General features: G+C 45.4%; 1 protein-coding gene across 1 annotated transcript in view; it reads right to left on the bottom strand.

Annotated features, from left to right (window-relative positions):
* aadac (arylacetamide deacetylase) overlaps positions 1-15,132 on the bottom strand; it is a 79,292-nt gene that overhangs the window by 14,864 nt on the left and 49,296 nt on the right. The gene's annotated exons all lie outside the window — the stretch shown is intronic.

The raw sequence follows: 15,132 nt of genomic DNA, 5'->3' as shown, positions 1-15,132 counted from the left end.
CGATAAGAGAGTAAAGAGTAATGGGGAGTGGGCAGGGAAATGGAACTGAGTCCATGATCAGATCAGCCGTGATCTTTATAAATGGTGGAGCAGGCTCGAGTTGCCGAATGGCCTACTCTTGCTCCTATTTCTACTGTTCTTAAAATAAATTACTCTTGCACTATAGGCACTAATTATTTTTTTATTCATTTATGGGATTTGGCCATCACTGGCAGGGCCAGCATTTATTGCCCATCCCTAATTGCCCCTTGAGAAGGTGGTGGTGAGCCGCCTTCTTGAATCGCTGCAGTCCGTGTGGTGAAGGTACTCCCAGAGTGCTGCTATGGAGGGAGTTCCAGGATTTTGACACAGCGACGATGATGGAACTGCCGATATACTTCCAAGTCAGGATGGTGTGTGACCTGGAGGAGAACGTGGAGGTGGTGGTGTACCTATGTGCCTGCTGCCCTTGTCTTTCGAGATGATGTAGGGGATGTCAACCAGCTGACTGGGAGAGCTCGATGCTCTTATTCAAATAGCAGCATGGGAGCTTCCACATTTGGCCTCGATTTAACATAAACTAGGGTGGCCAACTCTGGTTGGATTTATTCCTGGAGGTTTCAGCACATGACCTCCACCTTCCAACTGCCCCGGCCCCATGCTACTCCCATTGGTCGCCTGACAATTCCATCCTCATGGCTCCCCGCCTTCCCACAGCCAATTGGAAGGCCAATAGGCTCTTTGTTACACAACTGGATGCTTCTTTACTCTTAGTCAAACAGTCTTTTATCCCCACATTGGCAATATTTTTAATTATTAATAAATGAAAATGCTCAAAGAAAACAGAAAACACACAACTCTTTTTCAATGCCCCTGTGATTGTTTGCCAGTGTTGCTTGCAGGCGAGTCCTGGGCCTGGAGATGATTCTTTAATTCCTGGAGGGTTAGCAATTCTAAATTAAACCCGAAGTCTCTGATTCAGAAGCAGAAGTGCTACAGCAGAGCAGAGTTGACACAACTTCAGCGTGGCTCAGTGGGCAGCACACTTGCCTCTGAATCAGACAGTAGTGGGCTCAAGTCCCACTCCAGGGACATGAGCACAAAAATCTAGGCTGACACTCCCAGTGCAGTATTGAGAGAGTGCGGTGCTGTCTTTTGGATGAGACTCTAAACTGAGGCCCCGTCTTCCCTCTCAGGTGGATGTAAAAGATCCCATGGCACTATTAGCAAGAAATATAAAAACCGATAATGTGAGCTTCTACAGGTATGTAAAAAGGAAGTGAGTGGCTAAAGTAAATGTTGGTCTCCTAGTGAATGAGACAGGACAATTAATAATAGGGAACAGGGAAATGGCAGAGACCTTGAACAAATATTTTGTATCGGTCTTCACGGTAGAAGACATTAAAAACATCCCAATAATAGATAATCAAGGGGTTCTCGGGAGGAGAGGCGCTTAATACACTCACTATCACTTGGTCAAATAATGGGACTAAAAGTAAACATGTCCCCTGGACCTGGTGGCCTGCAACCTAGGGTCTTAAAAGAAGTGGCTGCAGAGATAGTGGATGCATTGGTTGTAATCTACCAACATTCCCTGGAGTCCGGAGAGGTCGAGCGGATTGGAAAACTGTAAATGTAATGTCACTATTTAAAAAAGGAGGGTGACAGAATGCAGGAAACTATAAACCAGTTAGCCTAACATCTGTCATTGGGAAAATGCTGGAGTCCATTATTAAGGAAGCAGTAGCAGGACATTTGGAAAATCATAATGCAGTCAAGCAGAGTCAGCATGGTTTAATGAAAGGGAAATCATGTTTGACAAATTTGCTGGAGTTCTTTGAGGCTGTAACGAGCAGGGTGGATAAGGGGAAACCAGTGGATGTGGTGTATTTGGATTTCCAGACGGCATTCGATAAGGTGCCACATAAAAGGTTATTGCACACGATAAGAGCTCACGGGGTTGAGAGTAATATATTAAAATGGATAGAAGATTGGCTAACTAATAGAAACAGAGAGTCGGGATAAATGGATAATTTTCCGGTTGGCAAACAGTAACTAGTGGGGTACCATAGGGATTTGTGCTGGGACCTCAACTATTTACAATCTATATTAATGACTTGGATGAAGGGACCGAGTGTAATGTAGCCAATTTTGCTGATGATACAAAGATGGTTGGAAAAGCAAGCTGTGAGGAGGACACAAAAAATCTGCAAAGGGATATAGATAGGCTAAGTGAGTGGGGAAAAAATTGGCAGATGGAGTATAATGTCGGAAAGTGTGAGGCTATCCACTTTGGCAGGAAAAATAAAAAAGCAAATTATTATTTAATAGGAGAGAGATTACAAAATGCTACAGTACAGAAGGACCTGGGGGTCCTTGTGCATGAAATATTAAAAGTTTGTATGCAGGTGTAGCAAGTAATCAGGAAGGCAAATGGAATTTTGGCCTTTATTGCAAGGGGGATAGAGTATAAAAGCAGGGAAGTCCTGCTACAACTGTACAGGGTATTGGTGAGGCCACACCTAGAGTACTGTGTACAGTTTTGGTCTCCTTATTAAAGGAGGGATATACTTGCATTGGAGGCAGTTCAAAGAAGGTTCACTAGGTTGATTCCTGAGATGAAGGGTTGACTAGTGAAGAAAGGTTGAGCAGGTTGGGTCTATACTCATTGGAGTTTAGAAGAATGAGAGGTGATCTTATTGAAACATATAACATACTGAGGGGGCTCGAATAGGTATATGCAGAGAGGATATTTTCACTCATGGGGGAATCTAGAACTAGGGGCATAGTTTAAGAATAAGGGGTCACCCATTTGGAACTGAGATGAGGAGGAATTTCTTCTCTTCTGATAGTTGTAAATCTGTAATTCTGATAGTTGTAATTCTACGCCCCAGAGAGCTGTGGAGGCTGGCTCATTGAATATATTTATGGTGGAGATAGACAGATTTCTCAACGATAAGGGAGTCAAGGGTTATGGGGAGAGGGCAAGGAAGTGGAGTTGAGGCCAAGATCAGATCAGCCATGATCTTATTGAATGGCGGAGCAGGCTCGAGGGGCCAAATGGCCTACTCCTGCTCCTATTTCTTATGTTCTTATTATGTTCTTGTGTAAGAGCAGGGGAGTTATCCCCAGTGTCCTGCCCAATGTTTATCCCTCAATTAACATAACAAAAAACAGATTATATAGTCATTATCACATTTGTGGGAGTTTGCTATATGTGAATTGGTTGCTGTATTTCCTACATTACAAATGTGACTACACTTCAAACGTACTTTATTGAATGTAAAGCTCTTTGGGACATCCTGAGGTCATGAAAGGTGTTATATAAATGTAAGACTTTCTGCAATATGAATTAAATAAGCAAATATCATGTAGTTCCTTTTACTGCCACCAAGGAGCGATGTTGCACTTTATGACGACAGCATTGAACTGTTTGTAAAGTACGCTGAAGTCATTTGCTAGCAGTATGCAAGGAACGTTTAATATCAAAAACTATCAAATCAGCTCAGATTGGTGTTTCCAATTAAATGGAATGGATTCAACAAATTCTATGTTTATTCACGGTTCAATGAGTTATTTACTGAGGACCAAGTCCCGCTCACCCATCACCGCTGTGCTCGATGACCTACATTGGCTCCCGGTTAAGCAATGCCTTGATTTCAAGATTCTCATCCTTATTTTCAAATCCCTCCAGGGCCTTGCCCCTCCCTATCTCTGCAATCTCCTTCAGCCCCACAACCCCACAAGTTGTCTGCGCTCCTCTAATTCTGCCCTCTTGAGCATCCCTGATTATAGTTGCTCAACCATCGGTGGCCGTGCCTTTTGTTGCCTGGGCCCCAAGCTCTGGAATTCATTCCCTAAACCTCTCCGCCTCTCTACTTCTCTTTCCTCCTTCAAGACGCTCCTTAAAACCTATCTCTTTGACCAAGCTTTTGGTCAGCTGCCTTAATTTCTCCTTATGTGGCTCGGTGTCAATTTTTTTTTTAATCTCACAATACTCCTGTGCCGCACCTTGGGACGTTTCAGTATGTTAAAGGCGCTATATAAATACAAGTTGTAGTTGTTGTTACTCAGTCTCTGGAGGAGCAGTGAAGCCCAGGAGCTGGGGCCGTAGGGATAATCGGGCTTAGGTCTGAGAGCTGCAATGGACACTGGGCCTGAGAGGGGGAAGAAGGTTGGACAATGGGGCCGAGATCGGGATTTACGGTGGAGTAGGCCCGAGAACAGCACTCAACACATGACTCGTCCACACTCTCTAGGGTGTAGGAGTAGTTAAAAATGAAAGATGTCAACAAAGGTGAGGTGCCTTAGATGTCACAGCTCACCAGTTCTGCTGCTGAGAAGAGATAATAATTAGAAACATCGAAAACATAGAAAAATAGGTGCAGGAGTAAGTAAGTCGGCCCTTCGAGCCTGCACCGCCATTCAATAATATTATGGCTGATCATTCCTTCAGTACCCCTTTCCTGCTTTCTCTCCATACCTCTTGATCCCCTTAACCGTAAGAGCCATATCTAACTCCCTCTTGAATATATCCAGTGAACTGGCATCAACAAATCTCTGCGGCTGGGAATTCCACAGGTTAACAACTCTCTGAGTGAAGAAGTTTCTCCTCATCTCAGTCCTAAATGGCCTACCCCTTATCCTAAGACTGTGTCCCCTGGTTCTGGACTTCCCCAACATCGGGAACATTCTACTCGCATCTAACCTGTCCCGTCCCTTCAGAATCTTATATGTTTCTATGAGATCCCCTCCCATCCTTCTAAACTCCAATGTATAAAGGCCCAGTTGATCCAGTCTCTCCTCATATGACAGTCCAGCCATCCCAGGAATCAGTCTGGTGAATCTTCGCTGCACTCCCTCAATAGCAAGAACGTCCTTCCTCTGACTAGCGTACTTTACAAACTGTTCAACATTCCAGGTGAGGCCTCACTAAAGCCCTGTACAACTGCAGTAAGACCTCCCTGCTTCTATATTCAAATCCCCTAGCTATGAAGGCCAACATACCATTTTCCATCTTTACCGCCTGCTGTGCCTGCATGCCCACTTTCAGTGACTGATGAACCATGACACCCAGGTCTCGTTGCACCTCCCCTTTTCCTAAACTGCCGCCATTCAGATAATATTCTGCCTTCGTGTTTTTGCCCTCAAAATGGATAACCTCACATTTATCTACATTATACTGCATCTGCCATGAATTTGCCCACTCACCTAACCTGCCCAAGTCACCCAGCAGCCTCTTAGCGTCCTCCTCACAGCTCACACCGCCACCCAGTTTAGTGTCATCTGCAAACTTGGAGATATTACACTCTATCCTTCATCCAAATCGTTCATGTATATTGTAAAGAGCTGGGGTCCCAGCACTGAGCCCTACGGCACTCCACTAGTCACTGCCTGCCATTCTGAAAAGGACCCGTTTATCCCGACTCTCTGCTTCCTGTCTGCCAAACAGTTCCCTATCCATGTCAGTATATTACCCCAATACCATATGCTTTGATTTTGCACAACAATCTCTTGTGCGGGATCTTGTTAAAAGCCTTCTGTAAGTCCAAATACACCACATCCACTGGTTCTCCCTTGTCCACTCTGCTAGTTACATCCTCAAAAAATTCCAGAAGATTCGTCAAGCATGATTTCCCTTTCATAAATCCATGATGATTTGATCCGATCCTGTCACCGCTTTCTAAATGCGCTGCTATTTCGTCCTTCATGATCGATTCCAACATTTTCCCCACTACTGATGTCAAGCTAACCGGTCTATAATTATCCATTTTCTCTCATTCCTTTTTTAAAAAGTGGTGTTACATTAGCTACCCTCCAGTCCATGGGAACTGATCCAGAGTCGATAGACTATTGGAAAATGATCACCATTGCATTCACTATTTCTAGGGCCACTTCCTTGAGCACTCTAGGATGCAGACTATCAGGCCCCGGGGATTTATCGGCCTTCAATCCCATCAATTTCCCTAACACAATTTCCCGCCTAATAAGGATATCCTTCAGTTCCTCCTTCTCACTAGACCCACTGTCCTCTAGTACCTTCGGAAGGTTATTTGTATCTTCCTTCTTGAGCAATTGTAAGGAAGGACATTAGCCTGGATTATGTGGAATCGGTATGGGTGGAGCTGCGGAATTCCAAAGGGAAGAAAACACAAGTGGGTATTGTGTCTAGACCACCAAATAGTAGTAGTGAGGTTGGTGACAGCATCAAACAAGAAATAAGGGATGTGTGCAATAAAGGTACAGTAGTAGTCATAGGCGACTTTAATCTACACATTGATTGGGCTAACCTAACTGGTAGCAATGTGGTGGAGGAAGATTTCCTGGAGCGTATTAGGGATGGTTTTCTCGACCAATATGTCGAGGAACCAACCAGGGAGCTGGCCATCCTAGGCTGGATTTTGTGTAATGAGAAGGAACTAATTAGCAATCGTGTTGTGCGAGGCCCTTTGATCTTTAACCAACAACGCCACCCCGCCTCCTTTTCCTTTCTGTCTATCCTTCCTAAATGCTGAATAACCTTGGATATTAAGTTCCCAGTCTTGGTTCCCCGGAGCCAAGTCTCCGTGATGCCAATCACATCGTATCCGTTAACTGCTATCTGCGCAGTTAATTCATCCACCTTATTCCAAATACTCCTCGCATTGAGGCACAGAGCCTTCAGGCTTGCTTTTTTAACACACTTTGCCCCTTTAGAATTTTGCTGTAATGTGGCCCTTTTTGTTTTTTGCCTTGAGTTTCTCTGCCCTCCGCTTTTACTCTTCTCCTTTCTATATTTTGCTTCTGCCTCCTTTTTATTTCCCTCTGTCTCCCTGCATAGGTTCCCACCCCGCCTGCCGCATTAGTTTAACTCCTCCCCAACAGCACTAGCAAACACTCCCCCGAGGATATTGGTTCCGGTCCTGCCCAGGTGCAGACCGTCCGGTTGTACTGGTCCCACCTCCCCCAGAACCAGTTCCAATGTCCCAGGAATTTGAATCCCTCCCTTCTGCACCACTCCTCAAGCCACGTATTCATCTGAGCTATCTTGCGATTCCTACTCTGACTAGCACGTGGCACTGATAGCAATCCTGAGATTACTACTTTTGAGGTCCTACTTTTTAATTTAGCTCCTAGCTCCTTAAATTCGCCTCGCAGGACCTCATCCCGCTTTTTACCTATGTCATTGGTACCTATATGCACCACGACAAATGGCTGTTCACCCTCCCTTTTCAGAATGTCCTGCACCCGCTCCGAGACATCCTTGACCCTTGCACCAGGGAGGCAACATACCATCCTGGAGTCTCGGTTGCGGCCGCAGAAACGCCTATCTATTCCCCTTATAATTGAATTCCCTATCACTATCGCTCTCCCACTCTTTTTCCTGCCCTCCTGTGCAGCAGAGCCATGAACTTGGCAGCTGCTGCTCCCCCCGAGGAGTCATCCCCCTCAACAGTACTCAAAGCGGTGTATCTGTTTTGCAGGGGGATGACCGCAGGGGACCCCCTGCACTACCTTCCTTGCACTACTCTTCCTGTTGGTCTTCCATTCCCTATCTGGCTGTGTACCCTTTACCTACGGTAAGACCAACTCACTAAACGTGCTATTCACGTCATTCTCAGCATCGTGCATGCTCCAGAGCGAATCCACCCGCAACTCCAGTTCCACAACGCGGTTCGTCAGGAGCTGGAGGCAGATACACTTCCCGCATACACACCAGAGGCGTCCCTGATTTCCCACATAGTACAGGAGGAGCATTACACATGTCCAAGCTCTCCTGCATGACTTAACCCTTAGATACATTTAAATTGGCAACAACAATGCTAAATGTTACTTACTGATATAGAAAAGAAAAAATTCTCTTGAGCTTTAAGTTTTCCGTCCCGGCTTATCTCACCTTTCCCCGTTAACACCCGTTCCACAGAATAAGAACATAAGAACATAAGAAATAGGAGCGGGAGTAGGCCATTTGGCCCCTCGAGCCTGCTCCACCATTTAATAAGATCATAGTTGATCTGATCATGGACTCAGTTCCACTTCCCTGCCCATTCTCCATAAACCTTTACTCCCTTATCGCTCAAAATCTGTCTATCTCCGCCTTAAATATATTCAATGACCCAGCCTCCACAGCTCCCTGGGGCAGAAAATTCCATAGATTTACAACCCTCTGAGAGAAGAAATTCCTCCTCATCTTCGTTTTAAATGAGTGGCCCCTTATTCTGAGACTATGTCCCCTAGTTTTAGTTTCCCCTATGAGTGGAAATATCCTCTCTGCATCCACCTTGTCGAGCCCCCTCATTATCTTATATGTTTCGATAAGATCACCTCTCATTCTTTTGAACTCCAATGTGTATAGGCCCAACCTACTCAACCTATCCTTATAAGTCAACCCCCTCATTTCCGGAATCAACCTAGTGAACCTTCTCCGAACAGCCTCCAATGCAAGAATAAAGGTTGGTGACAGAAAGATTGGCAAATACAGGTTGCAGCAGATTTCAGAGGCAAGAATGCAACCACTGTGTCAAGCTCTCAGTTCCGACTCAGAAAGTCATGGGTCTAAAGCCATAAGGACAGAAGAAATAGGAGCAGGAGTAGGCCGTTTGGCCTCTCGAGCCTGTTCCGCCATTCAATAAGATCATGGCTGATCTTCCATCTCAACTCCACTTTCCTGCATTATCCCCACATCCTTTGATTGCCTTAATATCCCAAAAACTATCGACCTCGGTCTTGAATGTACTCAAAGACTGAGCCTCCACATCCCTCTGGGGTAGAGAATTCCAAAGATTCACCACCCTAAAGAAATTTCTCCTCATCTCAGTCCTAAATTGCCGAGACTGTGACCTCTGGTTCTCGACTCCCCAGCCAGAGGAAACATCCTCCCTGCATCTACCCTGTCAAGCCCTGTAATAATGTTGTATGCTTCAATGAGATCACCTCTCATTCTTCTAAAATCTAGAGAATATAGACCTAGTCTACTCAATCTCTCCTTACAGGACAATCCCCCCATCCCAGGATCAGTCTGGTGAACCTTCGTTGCACCCCCTCTATGGGTGCAAGTCCCACTCCAGAGACTGAGCACATAAATCTAGGCTGACATCCCAGTGCAGTGCTGACGGAGTACTGCACTATCGGAGGTGCCGTCTTTCGGATGAGGCGTCTGCTCTCTCAGGTGGATGTAAAAGTTCCCATGGCATGATTTCAAAGAACAGGGGCATTACCTCAATGAATGGCTAATATTTATCCCTCAATCAGCATCACTAAAAACAGATTATCTGGTCTTTATCACATTACTGTTTGTGGGAGCTTGCTGTGCGCAAATTGGCTGCCGCGTTTCCCACATTACAACAGTGACAACACTTCCAAAAAAAGTACTTCATTGGCTGTAAAGAGCTTCGGGACGTCCTGAGTTGGTGAAAGGCGCTATATAAATGCAAGCTCTTTCTTTCTAATTGACTTGATCGAAACATCACGGACAACAAGAAAACATTGGCTAGATAACATCAATAAGTGCTCACTGGGGTCAGGATGACATAATCGCTTAACACAACCAACCGGCACTTCTGGTTCTTTGGACTGCTTGGTTTCACAGTCTGTTTGCCTTGTTCAATATCAAACCTGCAGTGCCCTTCATGAATACCAAATGAGGTTGATTTTCATATAAATTAGTCAAAACACAGTCTCTGAGAATGTGTAGCCAAGTCAGAATATTATTTTTTTCCGGGATGAAAACTGCTTCTTTTCATAGCATCATCAGCATCATCATAGGCAGTCCCTCGAAATGGAGGAAGACCCCATTGAACTGCTTTGCTGACATTGCTAGGTTTGTATTCCCTCGAGTATAGGAGATTAAGGGGGGATCTGATTGAGGTGTTTAAGATGATTAAAGGATTTGATAGAGTAGATCAAGAGAAACGATTTCCTCCAGTGCGGGAAGTCCATACCAAGGGGGCATAACCTTAAAATTAGAGCTAGGCCGCTCGGGGGTGATGTCAGCAAGCTCTTCTTCACACTAAGGATGGTGTAACTCTCAACCTCTCTTTCCCCAAAAAGCTGTTGAGGCTGGGGGTGTCAATTGAAAATCACAAAACTGAGATTGCTAAGTTGTTGTTAGGTTTGGATATCTAGGGATAGAGATGCATTTAATGGGAAGCCAGATAAGAGCATTAGGGAGAAAGCAATAGAAGGATATGTTGATGGGATTAGGTAAAGTATGGTGAATGGTAGCATACTGGTAATGTTACTGAACCAGTAATCCAGAGACATGAGTTCATAATCCCACCATGGCAGCTGGGGAATTTAAATTCAGTTAATTAAATAAATCTGGAATATAAAAGCTGGTATCAGTAACTACCGGATTGTTGTAAAAACCGATCTGGTTCACTAATGTCTTTCAGGGAAGAAAATTTGCCGCTCTTACCCGGTCTGGCCTATACATGACTCCAGATCCACAGCAATGAGGTTGACTCTGAAATGGCCAAGCCGCTCAGTTTTATCAAACCGCCACAAAAAACAATAATAAGCACTGTGGGAGTACCTTCACCACACGGACTGCAGCAGTATAACGAGGCGGCTCACCACCACTTTTTCAAGGGCAATTAGGGATGGGTAATAAATGCCGGCTTTGCCAGCAATGCCCACATTGCAGGAGCTCATTTAAAAAATGCTAATCGCCTTCAACCACTCCATGTGGTAGGAAGTTCTACATTTTACCACTCTCTGGGTAACGACATTTCTCCTGAATTCCCCATTGCATTTGTTGGTTTCATTAATGACGTTCTTCTAGTTATGACCCAACGGTTGGGATGGATTTTTGGCTTTGCCGTTTTCGGGACGAAAACAGAGGCGGGGCGGGAAATTTGCCGCCCAATTAACGTTCGCAACTTAATGATTAATTTTCCTCATTTGGGCTTTGTGTCAGGGGCGCAGCGCAAAGGGAGGTGTTGAACTAGTTTCGCGGCACAAAAACGGGAACCTCGCCAACGTTAGTGCGGGGCCGGCAGCACTTCGAGAGAGGTCTTGGGAGAGAGGGAAAAAAGGTTTTAAAAAACATTCAAAAAACATTGCCAACACCCTTAGCTCACAAATCGCTGCAAAAATATATAAAAATAAAAGCTTTAACTTACTTTTTTTGCAGGGACCGCTGTGTTTTCCCGGGCAGTCATCGTGGGGCGCGTTTCGCGGTGTACGGGGTCGGGTGATTCTCGAAACTGGCCGCGGTGTGTCAATGCGAGCTGTTGCAAACCTTGCACAGCTCTCCCCGGCAGTGCTTCTAAACACTGCCACAAAAACTGAGCCGAGGATCGGGGCCGGCCACAAAACAGCTGACCGCCCCATTTTTTTCACCGCGGAGGGTCAAAACCCAGTGAAAACCGGGTCACAAACAATCCGAAAATCCCCACAAGTAGAAACATTTTCTCCATGACTACACTATCGAACCACTTCATCTTTGTTAGCTCACCCCCTCAGCATTCTCTTTTCTGGAGAAAAGAGCCCTAGCCTGTTCAGCCTTTCACAAGAACATAAGAAACGTTCCTGGTGGTTATAACCTCTCAGTTCTGGTATCATCCTTGTAAATCATTTCTGTACCTTCTCCAGTGCCTCTATATCCATTTTGTAATATGGAGACCAGAACTGGGTGCAGTACTCTAAGTGTGGTCTCACCAAGGTTCGATACAAGTTTAACATCACTTCTCTGCTTTTCAATACTATTCCTCTTGAAATGAACCACTTGGAATTGTTTACTTCCTTGATTATCCCTGGTTCTTCCATTTGTTTCAGTTCATCCAATAATTTGGCCTGCAGCATACATGTGGGGCTAGGTTATCACTGCGATCTGACCCCCCATGGCGAAAACCCAGTCGCAAAGACCGGGCGGGATCCTTGTACCTGTTGGTGCTTCCAAGTACCGCCGTAGAGACGTCTGCTGACGTGCAATGATGCGGATTGTGTTTGCGATCAAGTTTTGACACTCTCCCAACCCGTACGCCGCGCCCCGAACAGCCAATGACGGTTTTTTTGAATTGCAGTCACTGTTGTAATGTAGGAAGCATTGCAGCCAACTTGCGCACAGCTGGCTCCCATACACATCAATGGGATAATGACCAGATCATCTGTTTTCATCGCAGTTGTCTGTGACCTTCCAATTTTGATCGCTTCTTTCTCCTTATGGGTTCTCTTTAATGACAGACAATATGTTTAGTTTAAATTGTCAGGCCCAGGGAGGGGGGAACTGATGAAATTAAACATTTCCCCCAAAAAAACACTGGAAAACCTTCAGGGGACCCTTTCCTGCTGAATTGCTGGAAAAAAAATAAAGAAGTTTACTAACCTTCCTTTGAACATAAGAACATAAGAAATAGGAGTAGGAGTCGGCCATACGGCCCCTTGAGCCTGCTCCGCCATTTAATAAGATCATGGCTGATCTGATCATGGACTCAGCTCCACTTCCCCGCCTGCTCCCCATAATCCCTTATCCCCATATTGTTTAAGAAACTGTCTATCTCTGTCTTAAATTTATTCAATGTCCCAGCTTCCACAGCTCTCCGAGGCAGCGAATTCCACAGATTTACAACCCTCTGAAAGAAGAAATTTCTCCTCATCTCAGTTTTAAATGGGCGGCCCCTTATTCTAAGATTATGCCCTCTAGTTCTAGTCTCCCCCATCAGTGGAAACATCCTCTCTGCATCCACCTTGTCAAGCCCCCTCATAATCTTATATGTTTCGATAAGATCACCTCTCATTCTTCTGAATTCCAATGAATAGAGGCCCAACCTACTTAACCTTTCCTCATACGTCAACCCCCTCATTGCCGGAATCAACCCAGTGAACCTTCTCTGAACTGCCTCTAAAGCAAGTATATCCTTTCGTAAATATGGAAACCAAAACTGCATGCAGTATTCCAGGTGTGGCCTCACCAATATCCTGTATAGCTGTAGCAAGACTTCCCTGCTTTTATAGTCCATCCTCTTTGCAACAAAGGCCAAGATTCCATTGGCCTTCCTGATCACTTGCTGAACCTGCATATTATCCTTTTGTGTTTCATGCACAAGTACCCCCAGATCCAGCTGTACTGCAGCACTTTGCAATCTTTCTCCATTTTAATAATAACTTGCTCTTTGATTTTTTCTGCCGAAGTGCATGACCTCACACTTTCCAACATTATACTCCATCTGCCAAATTTTTGCCCACTCACTTAGCCTGTCTATGTCCTTTTGCAGTTTTTTGTGTCCTCCTCATACATTGCTTTTCCTCCCATCCTTGTATCATCAGCAAACTTGGCAACGTTACACTCAGTCCCTTCTTCCAAGTCGTTAATATAGATTGTAAATGGTTTGCAGGTCTTCTTAGTTACTGCTGGGGTTAGACCTGCCTCCACATGGCGGTCCTTCCCCCTGCTGCAGCGGACTCCTGCCCGGACCCAACTGACAGCTTGGCAGGCAGGGGGGCACTTAGTGCGTTGCACAACAGAAGACCCGGCAGTCTTCCCTCCCCGCCAGCGAGAGGCCTTGGCCAAACTCGTTCGGAGGGGAGACCGTCCAGAAAACTCAGCAGCAGCGGGCGGTATGTCCAACAAGTTCGGCTCCTATTTCTTTCATGCTTTCAAAATTCTCTTCAACCATGCACCCCAACCCTTCCCCCATCCCTAAATTCAGTGTCTAATTCCTCTTTCATAAGAACATAAGAATTAGGAGCAAGAGTAGGCCATTCGGCCCTTTGAACCTGCTCCTCCATTCACAAGATCATAGCTGATCTTCTACCTCAACTCCACCTTCCCTCACTAACCCCATATCCCTTGGTTCCCTTAGTAACCAAAAATATATCGGCCTCTGTCTTGAATATACTCAACAACTGAGCATTCACATCTCTCTGGGGCAGAGAATTCCAAAGATACACAATCCTTTGAGTCAGGAAATTTCTCCTCATCTCAGTCCTAAATGGCCGACCCCTTATTCTGAGACTGTGATTCCTGGTTCTAGACTCTCCAGCCAGGGGAAACATCCTCCCTGCATCTACCCTGTCAAGCCTTTTAAGAATTTATACGTTTCATGCTTCTTAACTCGAGTGAGTATATAAACATAGAAACATAGAAAATAGGTGCAGGAATAGGCCTTTCGGCCCCACGAGCCTGCACCACCATTCAATATGATCATGGCTGATCATGCAACCTCAGTACCCCATTCCTGCTTTCTCTCCATACCCCTTGATCCCTTTAGCTGTAAGGGCCACATCTAACTTCCTAGTCTAGTCTACTCAATGTTTTAAAGCAACATGGGACATTTGGCTATGTTGAAGATGCTATGCAGGTCCAAGATGTTAAAAATATGCACCTCCATTGTCTATATTGCAACACACCCCGAGCAAAACAGTTAGTGATACAGCAACAACTTCAATCCAATGAGCAGCAAAGTGGGGAGTCTAGAACTAGGGGTCACTGTCTCAGAATAAGGGGTCAACCATTTAGGACTGAGATGAGGAGAAATTTCTTCAATCAGAGGGTGGTGAATCTTTGAAATTCTCTACCCCAGTGGGCCATGGAGGCTCAGTAGTTGAGTATATTCAAGACCGAGATCGGTAGATTTTTGGATACTAAGGGTATCAAGGAATATGGGGATAGTGAGGGAAAGTGAAGTTGAGGTGGAAGATCAGCCATGATCTTATTGAATGGCGGAGCTGGGTCGAGGGACCGAATGGCCTACTCTTGCTCATATTTATTATACGCTATGATGAAGCAAGTAATTTTACCCGGTCCCACAGCTGATGTATTTTTTAGTACACATCACTGCCTGGGTTTACCAGTACTGTAGATATACATCCCACCAATCACCGCACCCCACCCCACCACCGCCCAATGCACTGGGTGCTAGCTCGACATTTACCAGCTCCAAGGAACCATTCAATATGTGTCAGCCGTGGCTCAGTGGGCAGCTTCCTCACTTCTGAGTCAGACAAGTCGTGGGTTCAAGTCCCACTCCAGGGACTTGAGCACAAATCTCGGCTGACACTCCAGTTCAGTACTGTGGGAGTGCTGCGCTGTCGAAGGTGCCGTCTTTCAGATGCAGATGTTAAACTGAGGCGGCCCCGTCTGCTCTCTCGGGTGGATGTAAAAGATCTCATGGTACTATTTCGAAGAACAGCAGGGGATGTATCCCCAGTGTCCTGGCCAATATTAATCCC

Source organism: Pristiophorus japonicus, chromosome 6 (assembly GCF_044704955.1).
Source record: "Pristiophorus japonicus isolate sPriJap1 chromosome 6, sPriJap1.hap1, whole genome shotgun sequence".
NCBI lineage: Eukaryota > Metazoa > Chordata > Chondrichthyes > Pristiophoridae > Pristiophorus > Pristiophorus japonicus.
This window is presented reverse-complemented; position numbering and strand designations above follow the sequence as displayed.